This window comes from Meriones unguiculatus, chromosome 2 (assembly GCF_030254825.1).
Source record: "Meriones unguiculatus strain TT.TT164.6M chromosome 2, Bangor_MerUng_6.1, whole genome shotgun sequence".
In the NCBI taxonomy this organism is placed as follows: Eukaryota; Metazoa; Chordata; class Mammalia; order Rodentia; family Muridae; genus Meriones; species Meriones unguiculatus.
Window position 1 is genome coordinate 133,179,848 of NC_083350.1, and position 18,751 is coordinate 133,198,598.

General features: G+C 37.3%; 1 protein-coding gene across 5 annotated transcripts in view; it reads right to left on the reverse strand.

The window, feature by feature from the left end:
- Naaladl2 (N-acetylated alpha-linked acidic dipeptidase like 2) overlaps positions 1-18,751 on the reverse strand; it is a 1,327,651-nt gene that overhangs the window by 227,691 nt on the left and 1,081,209 nt on the right. The window lies entirely within an intron of this gene.

An 18,751-nucleotide genomic window follows, 5' to 3' on the forward strand; every position in this document is an offset into this window, starting at 1 on the left:
AATAATACAGTCTAGATAGAAAAAGCCATTTTTTGTTAGGAAGTATCTAAAACATAAAAACCAACAACATTCTAAAGAAAATGTGTGTGTGTGTGTGTGTATGTGTGTGTGTGTGTACTTAATAAGTTCTTTATAGTACTTTATAAGTTCTTCTTTCAGGTTTGTAATCATGTTAGAAAGCATTCTTAAAAATTCCTATGGTATGAAAAGACCAATACCTTGTTGCCTTAATTTCAAACATTTCTTAAGCAAGTTATCTTCTTTTTGTAATTACAATAAATGTGATTTTAATCCTAAAATCATTATGTTAAGTTGAAATTGAGTGTCACTACTCAGATATATTTCTATTTGAAAACACAGATACAGTTCAATAATAAAACAAATGAAACCATAATGTCATGAAAATAATTTGGTATGGGAATCTGTCTCCACATGAACCTATCAACCCACCTACAAAACTAGAAATGGCATTCTCCTGAAAAAACAATCTCAGTGAGTGATGGAGTGCACTGTGGTGGGAGTCTATTTTTCTGCTGCCTTACAGGTTAATCATAGTGTGGAAACAGCAGGCGCTGTTTTGAAGGGTGGCAGGACCACTAGATGGAGGCATTAATCACGTCTGGTACCTTTTAACAACCTGCACCCTCGTCCCTATGCACAAACATATACCTTTGTTCAGCTTTAACAGCAAATAGCTGCAATTTTAGAATTATGCCCTTGAAATCATTAACTCTGATTTATATACACTTTAGCGCCAATTCTTTTCATTGTCCCCTCTCTCCCACCTTCTTGGGAAGTCGCCTGACCTTGTTGAAGGAGATCTCTTTACACATATGCCTCACAGGAGCTTAAAACAGTGGAGGGAGACTTTCATAAGGCAATCTCTGACACCTGTCAAGCTGGTTGTCACACATTCTGTATTTTCCAGCTTCCACACTTCAAATGTTTCAAAGCTTCTCGTGGCTCACTTTCAAAATCTGAGCATGCAGAGAAATTCAGGCCTTAAATATAGATACTCTCCAAATGTCATTATTAAATTAATTCTATTCATAATTTGTTGTGGTCATTTATAATTTTTGCACTGGGAAGAGTATTCAAGTACGTCTTTTAAAATTAATATTCATCTTAGAATCCAGATTTAACATAGAATGTCTTTACAAAATTTTCAAGTCAGTAAATTAAGGCTAATTATGTAATATACAGGAAAGCATGAGAAAAAATAGATCCAACAAAGATTTATCTAAATGCGGGTGAAGAGTAAGGTTGATTTTAAGTCACATACTGAAATAAATGTACAGTATAAATGAACATAATGTCCAACATGGAATAGTTACATTGATCGTGGCACACTGACATGGTGAACTAATACTATGTTCTACAATAAAATCAAAAGCTCCCTTTACTGTTATTTAAAATAACTAAGAGTAATACGCACATCCCAGCATTCCAGATTCCCAGCTGGCTTGAATTCCTTCTTCAGCTTCCCTCAGTAGTGGACAATGAGTTACACAAAGCAATAACCCCTTCCCTCCCCAAGTTGCTTTCTGTAGATTTATCACAGCACTAGAAACCCTGAGACAGTACCAATGAGGCTTTGCTCTTGAGGCTTCATATGCATAACAAAACCATTGCATGTTTAAGTGTATTATATACAGTGACTTTAACTCTGGCCCTTGACTATATATGCCTTCTGTCATAATTAAAATGATTTTTGGTCACTTAAAATATATAATACAATATAAATGTATATAGTTTTGCATTGTATTTTTTGGAATATTTAGACAAAAATAGTATACATAAAACATTTATATTAATCTAATAGTTATACTGATAAACTTTAAAATATGCTTTTGATACACTGTTGAATTTTCAAATGCAAGTCCCAATTATGATAGAGCTGATTACATCTTCCACAAACTAGAGGTCTTCTCAAAATAGGAAGGACTATGAAATTTATAATCATCAGAAAAGAATAATGAATAAATAAAAATAAAACAACTATGCAGAGATGTAAAGATCTTCAACATACAGATACAGTTTATCTTTTTCTTTTCTCTACTTCCTGATACTAAGTAAACATTCTATTCTTTAGACTTACAGCACTCTTCGCTGATAAGAGAAAATTGGGTCAGAATAATTTAAAAGCTAAAACTACTGACAAGAGTCTGCAGAAATCAAAATGCTTACAAAAACTTTCTTCTCTTTCCACGAGATTCTTTCTGTTCATTTAAAATCACAGAGACAGACACGCCATGAAAGAAGACCAAAGACAACTGCCTTTCTCACGGGACATACGCAGAGACCAGAACTTCCACATAGACGCTATAGTGATCTGCATGCACCAAGCACCCTTAACTTTCATCTGATGTTTTTGAACACTTAAGCAATTTCATAAATGTGACTTTCTTTGTAGTTATTACAAAAACAATTGCTTATAAATTGTAAATTTCTGTGAAATAGACTTGGAAATTCTGCAATTAAAGACACAGATAAATTTTGGTTTAGGCCAGCCTGGTCTACAGAGCAGGTTCTAATACAGCTGAATTTATACAAAGAAACCTTATCTTAAAAAAAAAAAAAAAGGAAAAGAAAGATAGAAATAAAGAAATACAGACTAAAAGCAAAGCAAACAAACAAGCAATAGTTATATAATTATGCTAAAGTTGTAGTTGTGGCACTTTGGGAGTATGAGCAATTTGACTAACTCTTGGCCATGTCAGCACAGCTGCTGAGCTCTAGATACAAACTTTCCTCTCCAGTGTCTTTTCTCCCACCCTCCCTCCTTCTCCACCCATGCCCCTCCCCTAGTCCATTGATAGGGAGGCCCTTCTCCCCTTCTAGCTGACCCTACCTAGCCTATCAGTTCTCATCAGGACTGCTTGCACTGTCTTCCTCTGTAGCCTGGTAAGGCTGCTCTCCCATCAGGGGGAGGTGATCAATGAGCCAGCCATTGAGTTCACCTAAGAGAAAGCCCCTGTTCCCCCACTTTTTCTGCAGCATTTGTTACATTCTCCAAGGACAGTTCATTTCATCTTCTTTTTTTTTTTTTTTTTTCAATGCAGTTTATTCAGGAACATTGAACAATCCTCGGACCCCGGGGAAAGCCAGCCCACAGCTTAAATAGCCTCTGGGTAGCCAACCCAGGCGTGCCACGGGGGCAATGCAGATAGGTCCACATATATGGAAGCAAGCCAGATCCTCGGCCTTAGCCAAATGTGGAGTTGTTCGTGACAGAGAGCACTCACCATCGGGAAGGTGGAAGGCGGAAACCAGCTCCATCTTTAAGGCATAGCATTCCGCAGCTCTCTACAGTTCCCCCTTTTTGTTTTAGACGCATCAGTCAAGAGTAGAGGTCTGATCTCTGATATTAGAAATAAATTGGGACTTTGTACAGATGTTCATTTAGGTGTCATCCACCCAAAGAGCATCAGACGGCTGTTGGAGCTACCACCAGGGCATTAGCCATGAGTCATACTGGGCAGACTGCTCAAACCCTGAATAATCATTTAGCCAATGTAGCTCATGCCTTAGTTGTACATAAAGGAATTAAGGCTCAACTAAAAGGAAGCTTGATGGGGTTCAATCAGAGGATTGACCTCTTGCAGGAGCAAATTGATACCCTATGGCAAATCGCTCAACCTGGCTGTCAATGAAAGTATGCTGGACTTTGTGTCACTAGCATACAACATGAGAATTTTTCCTGCGCTGCAAATCTGTCTAAACAATTGTCGAGCTATATTTTAGGTAATTGGACTGGAGAATTCGATACTACGATGGAGCAGCTGAGAGTGGCCATTGTCACAGTAAATTCTACCGGAGTGGACGCAGGACTAGCCACAGGATTATCAACATGGATTGCTGCAGCCATGAATCATCTGAAGGAATGGGCGGGCATGGGAGTGTTAGCAGGCCTTCTGGTGTTGGTCTCCTTGGTTTGCCTGTGGTATATATGCAAGATTAGAGTCTCACAACAGTGTGATGCAGCCATGATCATTCAGGCCTTTACAGCCATTGAAGCAGGACATTCTCCCCAAGCATGGTTGGATACCATAAAAAGCTAAAATGATACGCTCAGGATGCGAGGCTAAGCACTGCACTCAGGGTCAGCCGCTTTGGACCCAGAGAAGAGCATGTCTGATTTTTTTTTTTTTTAAATAAGGTTATTTTGATACATTGGTATAGATTTTGGTATATTGATACAAATTCAAGTTTATTTATTTACTATGTATATAGTGTTTTGCTTGCATGTACAAGCCAGAAGAGGGTATCAGATCTCACCATAGGTGGTTGTGAGCCACCATGTGGTTGCTGGGAATTGAACTCAGGACAGCCAGTGCTCTTAACCTCTGAGCCATCTCTCCAGCCCCACTCATTTCATTTTCAATTCCTTTCTTTAGTGTTTTATATTTTTATTGTAGAAAGCTTTCAACTTCATTGGATATATTTATTTATAGGTAATTTTGAAGCTGAATAAAATTGTTTTCTTCATTTATTCCTTCATGTATAATTGTTATAGAGAAAAGCTACTATTTTATTTGTTCAGTTCACATCCTACTACTTGCTGAAGGTGTTTACAAATTCTGGTAAACTTTATGTCTCTATTTTAGAGAATAATGTGATTAACAAATACAGATGATTTAATTTTTTCCTTTAATATTTGCATCAATTACCTAAAAAGTACACTTGGGAATCTTAGAATTAAATTATAAACTTCATTTCAGAATTGGACATATAATTTTAAAAATGCTAATTTCCATTCATGTCATAATAAAGATAATGACTTCATACCCATTTATGGTGATGTTTACCTTTGAAAATGCTCAATATGACTCATTTACAACTTTTTTCTAAAAGTAACTAGGAAAATATAAATTATAAAATATAAAATATAAAGCCTCATATTATGAAGGCTTATAGAGTTAGTACCAGATTGAGAGCACCTTATATTCTGTGCAAAAATCCTGAAGAAATAGTACAAGTGACCACGTTGTGGTGATGTATGCCTTTAATTTACAAACTTGTAGGATAGAGGTAGGTGGATATGAGTTCAAGGCCAGCCTGGTCTATGATGCAAGGTCCATAAAACTAAGGCTACACAGAGAAATCCCATTACAAAAAACAAAAACAGGAAAGAATAAAGAAAGAAGAGAGAGAGAGAGAGAGAGAGAGAGAGAGAGAAAGAAAGAAAGGAAAGAAAGAAAGAAAGAAAGAAAGAAAGAAAGAAAGAAAGAAAGAAAGAAAGAAAGAAAGAAAGGGATAGAAATAGTACAAGTTTGTATGATTGATACAGGCCAGAAATCTTGTGCCTGAATGCTGAGTTCAAGCTTGATTTTACCTTTGAATTAATAAGTGGCCTTAAATACTCTATGCTAGATTTCCTCAACTTTAAAGAAAGTAGGGTACTACCAATTTCTTCATTAGGATTAGCTTAAGTACAGGAAATTTAACAAATGTGTAAAGAAATTAAAAGAAAATGATATCTGGTACAAATGTTACAATGAGTGTTTAGGAACATAATTTCCATTGATATTACTTTGACTCTATTACTGAATTCTTCATAGGAACTCTCCTTCGCCAATAAGATTAGCCTACTCTTTATGGATTAATTAATTAGAATATGGACCAAAAAATAGAAAAATGAACATTTAAATATCATATTTTAAAAAAATTTGAGCATATACTTATCAGCCAGAATTTTGATGTGATACTTTTAGCCAGATCCTGGAAACAACCCAGATGTCCCTCTATGGAGGAATGCATACAGAAATTGTGGTACATTTATACACTGGAATACTACTCAGAATTAAAAATAAGGAAATCATGAAATTTGCAGGCAAATGGTAGGATCTACAAAAGATCATCCTTAGTGAGCTATCCCAGAAACAGAAAGACACACATGGTATATACTCACTTATAAGTGGATATTAGACCTATAAGATAGGATAAACATACTAAAATCTGTACACCAGGGTAAGATGATCAGTCTTCACTTAGAAAGACAAATAGGATGGATATTGGAAGAAGGAGAAAATAAGATACAGGACAGGAGCCTACTATAGAGGTCCTCTGAAAATTGTGGCTTTTAAAATAATCTTTTAGCCAATGTAGCTCATGCTTTAGAAGTACAAAAAGGAATTAATGCTCAACTAAAAGGAGACTTGATGGTGTTCAATCAGAGGACTGACCTCGTGCAGGAGCAAATTGATACCCTATGGCAAATCGCTCAACTTGGCTGTCAATGCAAGTATGCTGGACTTTGTGTCACTAGCATACAATATGAGAATTTTTCCCGTGCTGCAAATCTGTCTAAACAATTGTCTAGCTATATTTTAGGTAATTGGACTGGAGAATTCGATACTACGATGGAGCAGCTGAGAGTGGCCATTATCACAGTAAATTCTACCAGAGTGGATGCAGGACTAGCCACAGGATTATCATCATGGACTGCTGCAGCCATGATTCATCTGAAGGAATGGGCGGGCATGGGAGCGTTAGCAGGCCTTCTGGTGTTGGTCTCCTTGGTTTGCCTGTGGTGTATATGCAAGATTAGAGTCTCACAACAGCGTAATGCAGCCATGATCATTCAGGCCTTTACAGCCATTGAAGCAGGACAGTCTCCCCAAGCATGGTTGGATACCATAAAAAGCTAAAATGTTATGTTCAGGATGCGAGGCTAAGCACTGCACTCAGGGTCAGCCGCTTTCAACCCAGAGAAGAGCATGTCTGGTTGCATGCTGGTTGATGCCCCAGGTCCCGCCTCTGAGAAAAAGGTATCAGACAGGTCTGATGCTCTTTGGGTGGATGACACCTAAATGAACATCGGTACAAAGTCCCAATTTATTTCTAATATCAGAGATCAGACATCTACTCTTGCCTGATGCATCTAAAACAAAAAGGGGGAACTGTAGAGAGCTGCATAATGCCGCGCCTTAAAGATGGAGCTGGTTTCCGCCTTCCACCTTCCCGATGGTGAGTGCTCTCTGTCACAAACAACTCCACATTTGGCTAAGGCTGAGGATCTGGCTTGCTTCCATGTATGTGGACCTATCTGCATTGCCCATGTGGCACGCTGGGGTTGGCTACCCAGAGGCTATTTAAGCTGTGGGCTGGCTTTCCCCAGGGTCAGATGATTGTTCGAGGTTCCTGAATAAACTGCATTGAAAAAAAAAAGTTCAGTATAGAGACTAGGAGGCTGATGTTAACAGGGATTAAAATAATAGGCATAGAAAGCAATTTAGGTAGAATAAAGCAATTAAGTATGTGGTCCTTTAACAATGAGGAAGCTTTCTGCTTAGAAAAGTTACTTCGAGGTACTGTAAAGTTTCGTATCATTTGTATGACTTCAGTGGCTGAAAAATGACTTTCAATACTGAAATTATAAAGAATATGGAATAAACAGAAATATGATGAGTGAAAGGATGCTTATAAATGGCTCAAATGTTTTCCTTACCCATATTCCCGCCATAATTAGCATAGCAGGGGCTAATTGAAGTACTTTGATATCACATGTTGAAATTACAGCACAGTGAGAGAATCCCCCACTCATGCGGAGGTCATGATGTCTTCCTCCTGCATCAAGGGAGACTGTAAAATTATGTGGTGTGCAGCTTCCATGAGAAAGCACTCCAGGAGGATCCTGAGCTTAATGATGTGTCTAAAACGGGGAACTGTAGAGAGCTGTATAATGCTGCGCCTTAAAGATGGAGCTGGTTTCCGCCTTCCACCTTCCCGATGGTGAGTGCTCTCTGTCACAAACAACTCCATATTTGGCTAAGGCTGAGGATCTGGCTTGCTTCCATGTATGTGGACCTATCTGCATTGCCCATGAGGCACGCTGGGGTTGGCTACCCAGAGGCTATTTAAGCTGTGGGCTGGCTTTCCCCAGGGTCAGAAGATTGTTCAAGGTTCCTGAATAAACTGCATTGAGAAGAACAAAAAAAAAAAAAAAAAAAAAAAAAAAAAAAAGATCAGAAAGAAGGAGAGGAGGACCTCCCCTATTAGTGGACTTGGGGAGAGGCATGCATGCAGAAAAGGGGGGAGGGTGGGACCGGGAGGGGAGGAGGGAGGGACTTATGGGGGGATACAAAAGGAATACAGTGTAATTAATAAAAGTTAAATAAAAAATTAAAAAAAATATGTGTGAAGCCAACAGTTTAGAATACATCTAACTATGACTAATTTCCCTATAATTTTAGAGATGCTTCTTTCCCTTATGCTACTTTACTGTTGTTGGTAGGCCTGTAGAAGAAATATATTGTGCACTGTATGGATGCACCACATGTCAATAAAAATAAAATAAAATAAAATAAACTATGGTCTATAGTATAGGTAGACTAGAAGGTATCCAGCAGGCAGAAAGGATTTTATGATACAGCCAGGCACATGAGATTTTCCCCAGAAGAGGCTAGAAGGACAGACACTTGGTACCTGAGCACCAGTAACCAGCCACATGGCAGAATGTGGATTAGAATCAATGGGTTAGTTTACATTATGAGAGAGTCAGAGAAGAGCTTTGCTGAATGGCTTAAACATTTTTAAATATATTTTGAGTCTCAGGAGTCTTTATTCTGGAAGTTTAGGGCAGGGAGGAGAAACCACCCACAACGTAAGTCGCCTTTCATGATGACATCAAAAGAGATCTCTCAAGTAAGTTTTCTATATTCATATTTTAGAAGTTTAAGCAGAAAAACAAATCTTATAAATAAAGTGCATATGTAGGATGGGCATTATTCAAACATACCACTGAAACAAAGTGAACACAAGTGTGCCAAAGCTCAGACTATATTTCACATGAGGTGTGTCTTGCCTTCTTTTCCTGTCTGTGATAAAATACCTGAAAAATATGAGCTCTAGAAAAAAAAAAAAAGCAGAGGGCAAAAATGCTTTGGGCACACAGATAAGCACTAGAGAAGACAGGAAAGTTAAACACACTCACCTCTTGGAATCAATGGAATGAAGTGCTCATCTGCTTTTCCTGAATGCTGGGAATGATGTAGTTTTACAAACTGGTGTATCTGTATCTTTTGTATCTGATAGGACTCTTAGGCTATGCCCTATCTCCAAGAATGTACTTATCCCAGATAATATTCTTTTCTCCTTAAAACCATGAGCATTAATTTTAGGCCATAAAACCCATCCGTAGGAGTGATGTCACTTGTGCTTTACAACGGCCTAAGTGACTTTTATATTCTAAGCTAGTCCTGACACCCACAGGCAGTATGTTCACCTTAGTCATTCACCCTAGACTCTTACTAGACCATTATTACAAAATCAATATGAAACTACCTTAAGGATGAAACAATATGTACTTTGCTAAGAACTTCAAAGTAAACATATCTGAAGCTTTTTTATACTCATTGGGGTTGAGTTAATTGTTATCAAAATACTTGTATTTTTCAAAATTTGTGCTGTGCTTAAATATATTTAAAGTAAAATGATCTGGGCCAGACTCTACAAATCCTGGTCCAGTGCCAGTTAGAATAAAATCTGGCTGTAACATTTCATTCTTATGTAACCCTGATCGTTTTTTCCCTTCATTCTGTAAAGCCTGCAAAGGAATCACCACAATCATCACATTAATTCACAGTACCTTCATATTAGGATGTCATGGTGGTAGAAATTTGTAGTTGGTCACATTATATCCACAATCAAGGAATAGAGAGCACTGATTGCATACCACTGCTCCATTTAGTCCATTCAGAAACTTCCAAAGAGCTAAATTGGGTGTTCCTGACCTCAATTAACATACTCAAGATAACATCCCATGATCATTCCTAGACATTCACCTTCCAGATGATCCTATATCCCATCAAGCTGATGATTACCACTAACAATGAGAGTGAGTGTCTGTCCAGGATCTGGGCGCTTTGGAATTTGTGGTTTAAAGAAACCCAAATTATCAGTTAGCCCCACTTTAAGATATGTTTTATTGTACTTAGTTTATTTCATTCTGTCTATTTCTAAGTTCCAAGCTACACTACGATTGCATGGAGGAAAGAAACTTTATCTCTAGGTTTATGTTTTATTTATTTTGAAATTCTGGAGTGCTAACAATGTTATAAAAGGTGTATAAAATTGCTAACTAGAAAATTCATCGATTGAAATTAACATATATCTAAACAAATCATGTGAAACTTACCATGTATTCTGAAGTTGTATATTGTAAACCATTATATAACCTTCCACTAAACCCACTTAAATATTCTTATAAAACTTCATCATATAGCCCTTATGCTCTCATAACAGGACTGATCATTAGACAGCTCCCCCAAACAGCTGTTAAAATATGTTGCCTGTGATAACTATTTTGATATGATTATGACAGATATCAGAAGGACACACAGTATGGAAAAACTATCCTCATTGCAACCATTTCAAATATTTAGCAATTTAAAGCATGATTTTGAATTATCCATTTGAATCTTAAGAGCTTCTCTATTTTTTTGTTTTCTCTCCCAATATCTGTCTCATATTTCAATTCCTTGTGTTTACTCCTCAGGCTCTCCGAAGCACACAGCAACTTTGATAGCACTCCTCGTGTGACAGCCATCTCATATATTGTGCAATCAAAGCTTGCCCAGCCTGCTCTGTAAGTGTTGATTTGTTGATTGGGGTTTAACCTTCTCTTCCAAAGAAATATCTCTGCAAGGCAGAAATCTTCAGTATATGACAGTATTTTGTTTTCTACCTTATATTGTTTGTCAGGTGAGTGAGATGGTAATACCCAGAGATGACCAGAAAAGACATACACATGTTTATACTGAATCATAGCTCATATCCTTGAATGTGGTGAAGCTGAACATTTGCTGTGTATTATAGGAAACAAAGAAGGCACACTTAGCCGAGTCGGCTTCCCAGGCCAACATTCTACCAGGCCAGAGGCTAATAGTCTCCCTAAGATTAGGACTGGTTTCTATTACTAGTTGATAGTAATACAACGTTTTCTTTTTTGAATTTTTGCACTTTATTCAGAAGCTCCAGGAAGTTCATTACCACAGACTCAGATTCCATACAGAAAATAACCTCTAGGGAGTTGACATTTTTTATTACAGGGGTGATATTAAAGAAAAATATGTTTTCTTTTCCTTTTATTTTTCTTTTTAGTTACATTTTGTTAACTCTGTGTCCCAGCTGTATCCTGCTCCCTCATTCCCTCCCCAACCCCACACTCCCTCCCTGGTCTCCTCCCTGTCACTTTCCAAGTCCACTGATAGGGGAGGACCTCCTCCCTTTTCATTTGACCCTGTTTTATCAGGTATCTTCAGGGCTGGCTGCAAAGTCCTCCTCTGTGGCCTAACAGGACTGCTCCTCCCCTGGGGGGCAGGGGTGTCAAAGAGCCTGCCCTTGAGATCCTGTTAGAAATAGTCCTTGATCCCCTTACTTTGGAAAACTACTTGGTTACTGAGCTACCACAGGCCACATCCAAGCAGAAGTTCTAGGTTATATCCATAGATGGTCCTTGGTTGAGTGTCAGTCTCAGAAAAGACCCTGTGCCTAAAATATGTTTTTAATGGAAATTAGTATTAGTTCAAATTTTCTTTATGTGTCTGCACCAAGAGAACATATTACAAAAGAATGATTGCAGAAATTGATAAAAAATAGCACTGTTTTGTGTTAAATCATATTTAAAAAGTTGATAAAAACAACAAAGACAATGCCATTTTTCTGAATTATATGGTTTTGTCTTTAAACATCTTAATTTTTATTTTCGTGTGCTTATGCAAGTATGTGTGCAGGACGGCATGTGAACATGTATGCACATACATTTGGAAGCCACAGGATCAACATTGTGTGTCATCCCTCAGAAATAATTCACTGTATTTTGAGACAAAAATCTCTCACTGGGGATTGGGGTTCACTGAACTAAGCAAGGGTACCTATTTGGTAAAATCCAGGGGTACTGCTGTCTCTGCCTTCCCAGTGCCATGATTATTAATGGGCAAGACTACACCCAGATTTTTACTTGGGTTATGGAGCATCACATCCAGGTCCTAATGCTTGCCAGTAAGGAATGGACCTAAGAACTAACTAGCTCCACAGTGCTAAATAAGCTCCCATAAATTTCAGGTTTTTTCCATTCATTCATATCATAGTTAATTTAGTTATTATCAATAATTATATAATACTTATTTTAAGTGAATACATCATATCAATGCTAAATGAAATATATTATTAATAATGTATTACTGATAAAAACAAAAGTTATAGAGGAAGAGGATCCTTAGTGCCTGTAGATGGTTAGCGGATACACAGATGGAAACTCTTAGTGAAACAAATCTTATGGAAAAATAAAAATACCATCTATTTTGACATGATAGTTTTCTTTTATTTTTTTGTTCTTATCTCTTTTTTTTAATTTTTCATCAATTACACTTTATTCATTCTGCATCCCCCCATACGCCCCTCCCTCCTCCCCTCCCAATCCCACCCTCTCTCCTCCCTCTGCTTGCATGCCACTCCCCAAGTCCACTAATAGGGGAGGTTCTCCTCTCCTTTCTGATCTTAGTCTGTCAGTTCACATCAAAAGTGGCTGCATTGTCCTCTACTATGGCCTGGTAAGGCTGCTTCCCCCCAGAGGGAGGTGATCAAAGAGCAGGCCAATCAGATTATGTCAGAGGCAGTCCCTCTTCACATTACTATGTAACCCAATTGGACTCTGAACTGCCCTGGGCTACATCTGTGCAGGGGTTCTGGGTTATCTCCATGAATAGTCCTTGGTTGGAGTATGAGTCTCTGGGAAGTTCCCTGTGTTCAAATTTTCTTGTTCTGTTGCTCTCCTTGTGGAGACCCTGTCCTCTCCAGCTCTTACTATTTCTCAGAGAATCCATGATAGTTTTCTTAAAGTAAGTTATGGTTCTCTGTATAGCCTTGGCTGTCCTATAACTCATTCTGTAGAGCAGGCCAGCCTCAGTCTCACAGAGATCTGCCTGTCTCTGCCTCTCGAGTGCTGGGATTATTGTTGTGCACCACCAGTCTGGCTAATTATGGGAAATTATTTTTTACACATTAAAATTTTCTTCCTTCTTGTTTCCAATGAGGACATCGTCAAATGGAAAAGATTAAATAATGCTCCGAATTGAAACTACACAAAGTGTTTACTTACTAGGCTGGAATCTTTTATCAGATGTTGCAAAATATCAGTAGAATGTATGTAGAAAGAAATGGAATTATTTTGGTTTATGAAGTCGAGAATTTTGAACTTTCAATACATATGCATTTGCAACTGCATTTTAGGTAACGTGCAGAAATCAATTCTCCTCTTTGCCCCATTAATTTTACTCATTGTTAAAATTCCTTCATGCACACATGTACACTTTTCTGTATATTGATTTAAGAGTTAGATTGGTCATAAAGTCATTTAACTTTTAAAGAAAATGAATATGTTTCATTGTGCTTTTGACGCTTAGATTTCTATCTCTATCTTACTAAATGATGTTGAAACAATTTTGATAGGATTTTCACTATTTAAACCATAATAGCCTGTTAGCTCATTATTATCTAAATGTTAAGTCCTGAATTATAGAGATATATTGTTCTGAAAATGACATGTTTCAACCAGCAGTGCAAGAACTGTGAGGTAAAGTGGCATGAGTAACCAGAGCTTCAATTTGTGCTATAAAACTTGGTGAGCATAAATGATCTTTTGACACGCTAAGAAAGGTAGGTCCGCTGACATGCTTTGCAGAGAATAAACGTACTGATCTAGAACAAAACTTATGTAAAACAGGTGGTAAGTGACAGAGGCAATGTGACTTGGACCACCATTTGTCATAAATACTACACCCTTAATTGGAAAGCATCTGTCTTTTTATTTCCTTTAATGACAATCTCTACTTTCTATTTAATCTGTGCAAAATGTTTCCCCTAACAGGTGCAAAAGTGTTTGCAATTTCAAAACCTTATTTAAATGAAGCTGAAAGCCAGATATGTTTCAATTAATGGGGCAATATCTTGTAAGAAGGAATCACACTGCCATTTGGCAAATATGTTGATCCTGTGCTTTTGTGAACTTTAGTTACTGGAAAGTTAAAAAAAGATGCAAAGGAAAGGCAAAGATTACTGGTGCTTTATGGAATTTCAGGTGATATGTTTGAATTCACAGAAACTATGAAGAAGAGTTTTACCTGAAAATATGGATAATATGAAGCATTGGACACAGATATTTTTATGTATTGGATTTCATTAAATAGAAAATTAGTAATATCCTAATCTGTTGCAAATTATTCATTTGCAATAGCTGATTTATCTAAAGTTCATTTTTTTCTGCATAACTTGATTATTGATGTTAAATATAAAGAAGTCTCCATGATTTTTATTTTCATTAGTTCAGATAGCTATAGTCAAATTTGGTCCAAAATTACTAAGTGTGAAGTTTCAGAAATAAAGAAATATTTTAAATTGTTTACTGATTTTCAGAGCATGATGGAATCCAAAACTATTTTGTTTTATCAAAATGTAAATGTCAGTTTACACAGGGGATCCATGTTTTCCATGGGTCCATGTTTCCTATGGGTCTTGGATCAAATTTCATATAGTTAAAGGGGGTCCAGGATAATAGATCCATGAACTATTTGCCACATAGATTTATGTGTTGACATAATTCTTAGTATTTAAATTATATTTGAGATAATATCTTCAAAACATATATAAGGTCATATTCAGCTTATTTAAAACATAGAATCCTTAAAGTGGGAGTAATTATTGAACTTTTTACTTCAGCTTTTACTCCAACATACGTCAGTAATAAATGTGTTCAGTTCTGACAGGATAGTCTGGTAGTGAAAATGGTAGAAGTTCTTAATAATATGTGACTCTATAGATTAAGCATATAATTCCCATGTTTGGAAGAACTGAGCATGGAAGAAAATATTTATCAGTTTATATCACATGACAGTACGGCAAACTGTCAGAATATCGTAGAAAAATGTAGATCAATTCTATGACAATCTCCATAGAGGAAGAATGCAACTCTTTTCAGAGATCTATTGTTTTTCAAGAAAGGGCAAAACAAAAGAAAATAGATTTATGAATTGAAACCCAAGGCTTCTAATTTGTTTAGTGTAGTGATAGAAAATATGTGTTTGGAATCAGCCAGATATTGTTTTGACGATTTTGCCATTTGTGACCATGTAACAGCTACTTCACTTTAAATTCCATCTTATTCTTGGCATGAATGTGGTTAATTTAATATCAGTATTTTTTAATTACTTAGATACATAAAATAGCACAATAGACTGTAACATTATTTCCTTCTGAATGAATGTAACCTAATACTTGACAGAAAGAACATAACTGAAGAAAGATTCATTTTTTGTTTATCACAGATTTACCGATATTGTAGTCTATAAAAACAGGGAAGCTAACAGCAGTTTATGGTGGTCAGAATGTATGGTAGAGATTCTTTTTTTTTTTGTAAGATTTTTTTATTTTTATATTTATTAATTACAGATTATTCACTTTGTATCCCACCTGTAGCTCCCTCCCTCTTTCTCTCTCAATCCTGCCCTCCCTCCTTCTTCTCCACCCATGCCCTTCCCCCAGTCCTCCCCTTCCCTATGATCCTAATGCATCAGGTTTCATGAGGACTGGCTGCATTGTCTTCCACTGTGGCCTGGTAAGGCTGCTCCCCCCTCAGTGGGAGGTGATCAAAGAGGTCACTGAGTCCAAGTCAGAGACAGCCCCTGTTCCCATTACTAGGGAACACACTTTGACACTGAGCTGCCATGGGCTACATCTGTGGAGGGGTTCTAGGTTATCTCCATGCATGGTCCTTGGTTGGAGTATCAGTCTCAGAAAACACCCCCTGTGTTCAGCTTTTTTGGTTCTGTTGCTCTCCTTGTAGAGCTCCTGTACCCTCCAGGTATGTTTTCTCCCCCTTCTTTCATAAGATTCCATGCACTCTGTCCAAAGTTTGGCTATGAGTCTCAGCATTTGCTTTGATACCATGTGGGGTTGAATCTTTCAAAGGCCCACCAAGTTAGGCTCCTGTTCTGTTCCCTGTTTTCTCCCTCTTCTGATGTCCATCCCCTTTGCCTTTCTGAATGAGGATTAAGCATCTTACCCAGAGTCCTCCTTCTTGATTAGCTCCTTTAGCTGTACAGATTTTAGTATGTTTATACTGTATTACATATCTAAGATCCACTTATGAGTGAGTATATACTTTGTGTGTCTTTCTACTTCTGGGATACCTAACTCAGGATGATCTTTTCTAGTTCCCACCATTTGCCTGCAAATTTCATGATTTCCTTCCTTTTGATTGCTGAGTAGTATTCCATTGTGTAAATGTACCCCAATTTCTGTATCCATTCCTCAACTGAGGGACATCTGGGTTGTTTCTAGCTTCTGGCTATTACAAATAAAGCTGCTACAAACATGGTTGAGCAAATGTCCTTGTTGTATACTTGAGCATCTTTTGGATATAAGGCTAGGAGTAGTATAGTTGGATCTTGAGGTAGCAGTATTCCTAATTGTCTGAGAAAGCACCATATTGCCTTCCAAAGTGGTTGTGTAAGTTTATGTGCCCACAATGGAGGAGGGTTCCCCTTTCTCCACATCCTCTCTAGCATGTGTTGTCACTTGAGTTTTTGATCTTAGCCATTCTGATGAGTATAAGGTGAAATATAAGGGTTGTTTTGATTTGCATTTCCCTGATGACTAAGAACATTGAACATTTCTTTAAGTGTTTCTCTGCCATTCAATATTCCTCTATTGAGAAATACTTGTTTAGCTTTGTACAACACCCTTCACAATAGCTACAAAGGACATAAAGTACCTTTGTGTGACCCTAACCAAACAAGTCAAAGACTTGCATGAAAAAAAAACTTTCAATCTCTGAAGAGAGAAATAGAAGAAATCAGAAGATGGAAAGATCTCCCATGGTCATGGATTGACAGGATTAACGTAGTAAAAATGGTCATCTTACCAAAAGCAATCTACAGATTCAATGCAATTCCCATCAAATTGCCAACACAATTCTTTACAGACTTTGAAAGAAAAATTCTCAACTTCATATGGAATAACAAGAAACACAAAATCTCTAAAACAATCCTCTACAATAACAGATCTTCCAGAGGTATCCTTCCCTGATCTCAAGCTGTACTATAGAGCAACAATAGCAAGAAACTGCATGGTACTGGCATAGAAACAGAATGGTGGATCAATGGAATCAAATAGAAGAGCCTGAAATAAACCCACACACTTATGGACACCTGATTTTTGACAAAGATGCCAAAACCATACAATGGGAAAAAGGCAGCATCTTCAAGAAATGATGCTGGTCTAACTGAATGTCTACATGTAGAAAAATGCAAATAGATTCATATTTACCATTCTGCACAAAGCTAAAGTCCAAGTAGAACAAAGACCTCAATATGGACAATAGTATATCAAAATGGACACATAAACCTGTTAGAAGAAAATGTGGGGAAAAGCCTTAAACTCATTGGCACAGGAGACAACTTCTTCAATGGAACACCAACAGCACAGGCTCTAAGATCAACAATCAATAAATGGGACCTCATGAAACTGAAAAGCTTCTGTGAAGCAAAGGACACTGTTGTTGCAACAAAACAACAGCCTACAGACTGGGAAAGGATCTTCACCAAGCCCTATATCTAACAGAGGGCTAATGTCTTGAATACATAAAGAACTCAAGCAGTTAAACAGCAGCAAATCAAGTAATCTAATTAAAAAATGGGATACAGAGCTAAACAGAGATCCTTTTTATGGTAGCAAGAGAAGAAGAAAAGAGAGGGTATAAACAGTAAAAGTACTATTCTTCTCCTAATGTGCCTATCAAACCATGTATCCTAAGGACCCAGCCTTCAAATTAGTGTCACATGCTGAGGACCAACTGTGAAAACAAGAGCCCATGGGGAAATTTCAAATTAACATGATCATAGTGGAAGCTAATAATTTACATCAGCTTCCTTTTCTTTCTTTCTTTTAGTTTTTCCTTTAGATATATGTAAAGCATTCAAGGCACAAGGGCACTTGGAATTTGAGAAATCACAAATACTTAAAAATGGAGTTTTGGAATATCAATCCTCTGGGACACTTCTCTAAGAACTACATGCGAAAATTATATTTTGAAAACAGCCAATTTGTGACAAGGTTCTAATTTCCTTGACTATTTTACTAATTGGCCTAGTTAAATATTTTAATATCCTGCATGAAGATTTTCAATATTTTTAATTCCTCTTAATAGCCGTGTACAAATATTTATGAAAGTTTAGCCCAGAAAGTGAAGGTTAATATCTGTTCTTTAGAGAGTTCACACAAAATTACCTCATCATAAGCAATCTTATTTTGCAAGAGACAAATCTATTTTTAAAAATTCTCCCCAGTAAATCTAAATATAACCAAGGTCATTTTTCATTAAAGCATGGAGGACCCTCTACTATTTACTTTTGTAGAAACAAACACACTCAAAATGATTTAGAAGATGAGAGTTAGTAATTCCGATATACAGTTTGAAAAGCTGTTTGGGTCATTCAGAGTAAGGCAGTTTTATAAGAGAGATGTTGGCTTCAGAAGTGCCCCAGTGGTAACAGCATTCTCGGGGGGGGGGGTCATCACACCCCCTTTCCAAATCTGCTTCCTTTCATCTGCTTCCCCACATTCTCCAGATGATTGTCCTCAAACTCCACCTTCCCTCACCTCCACAAGGAACAGCTCTTACCTCACACGCTGGTGTGTTCTTCAAAGTTATTTGGACAACCTCCACTAATCTCTGGACTTTACATCTTGACAA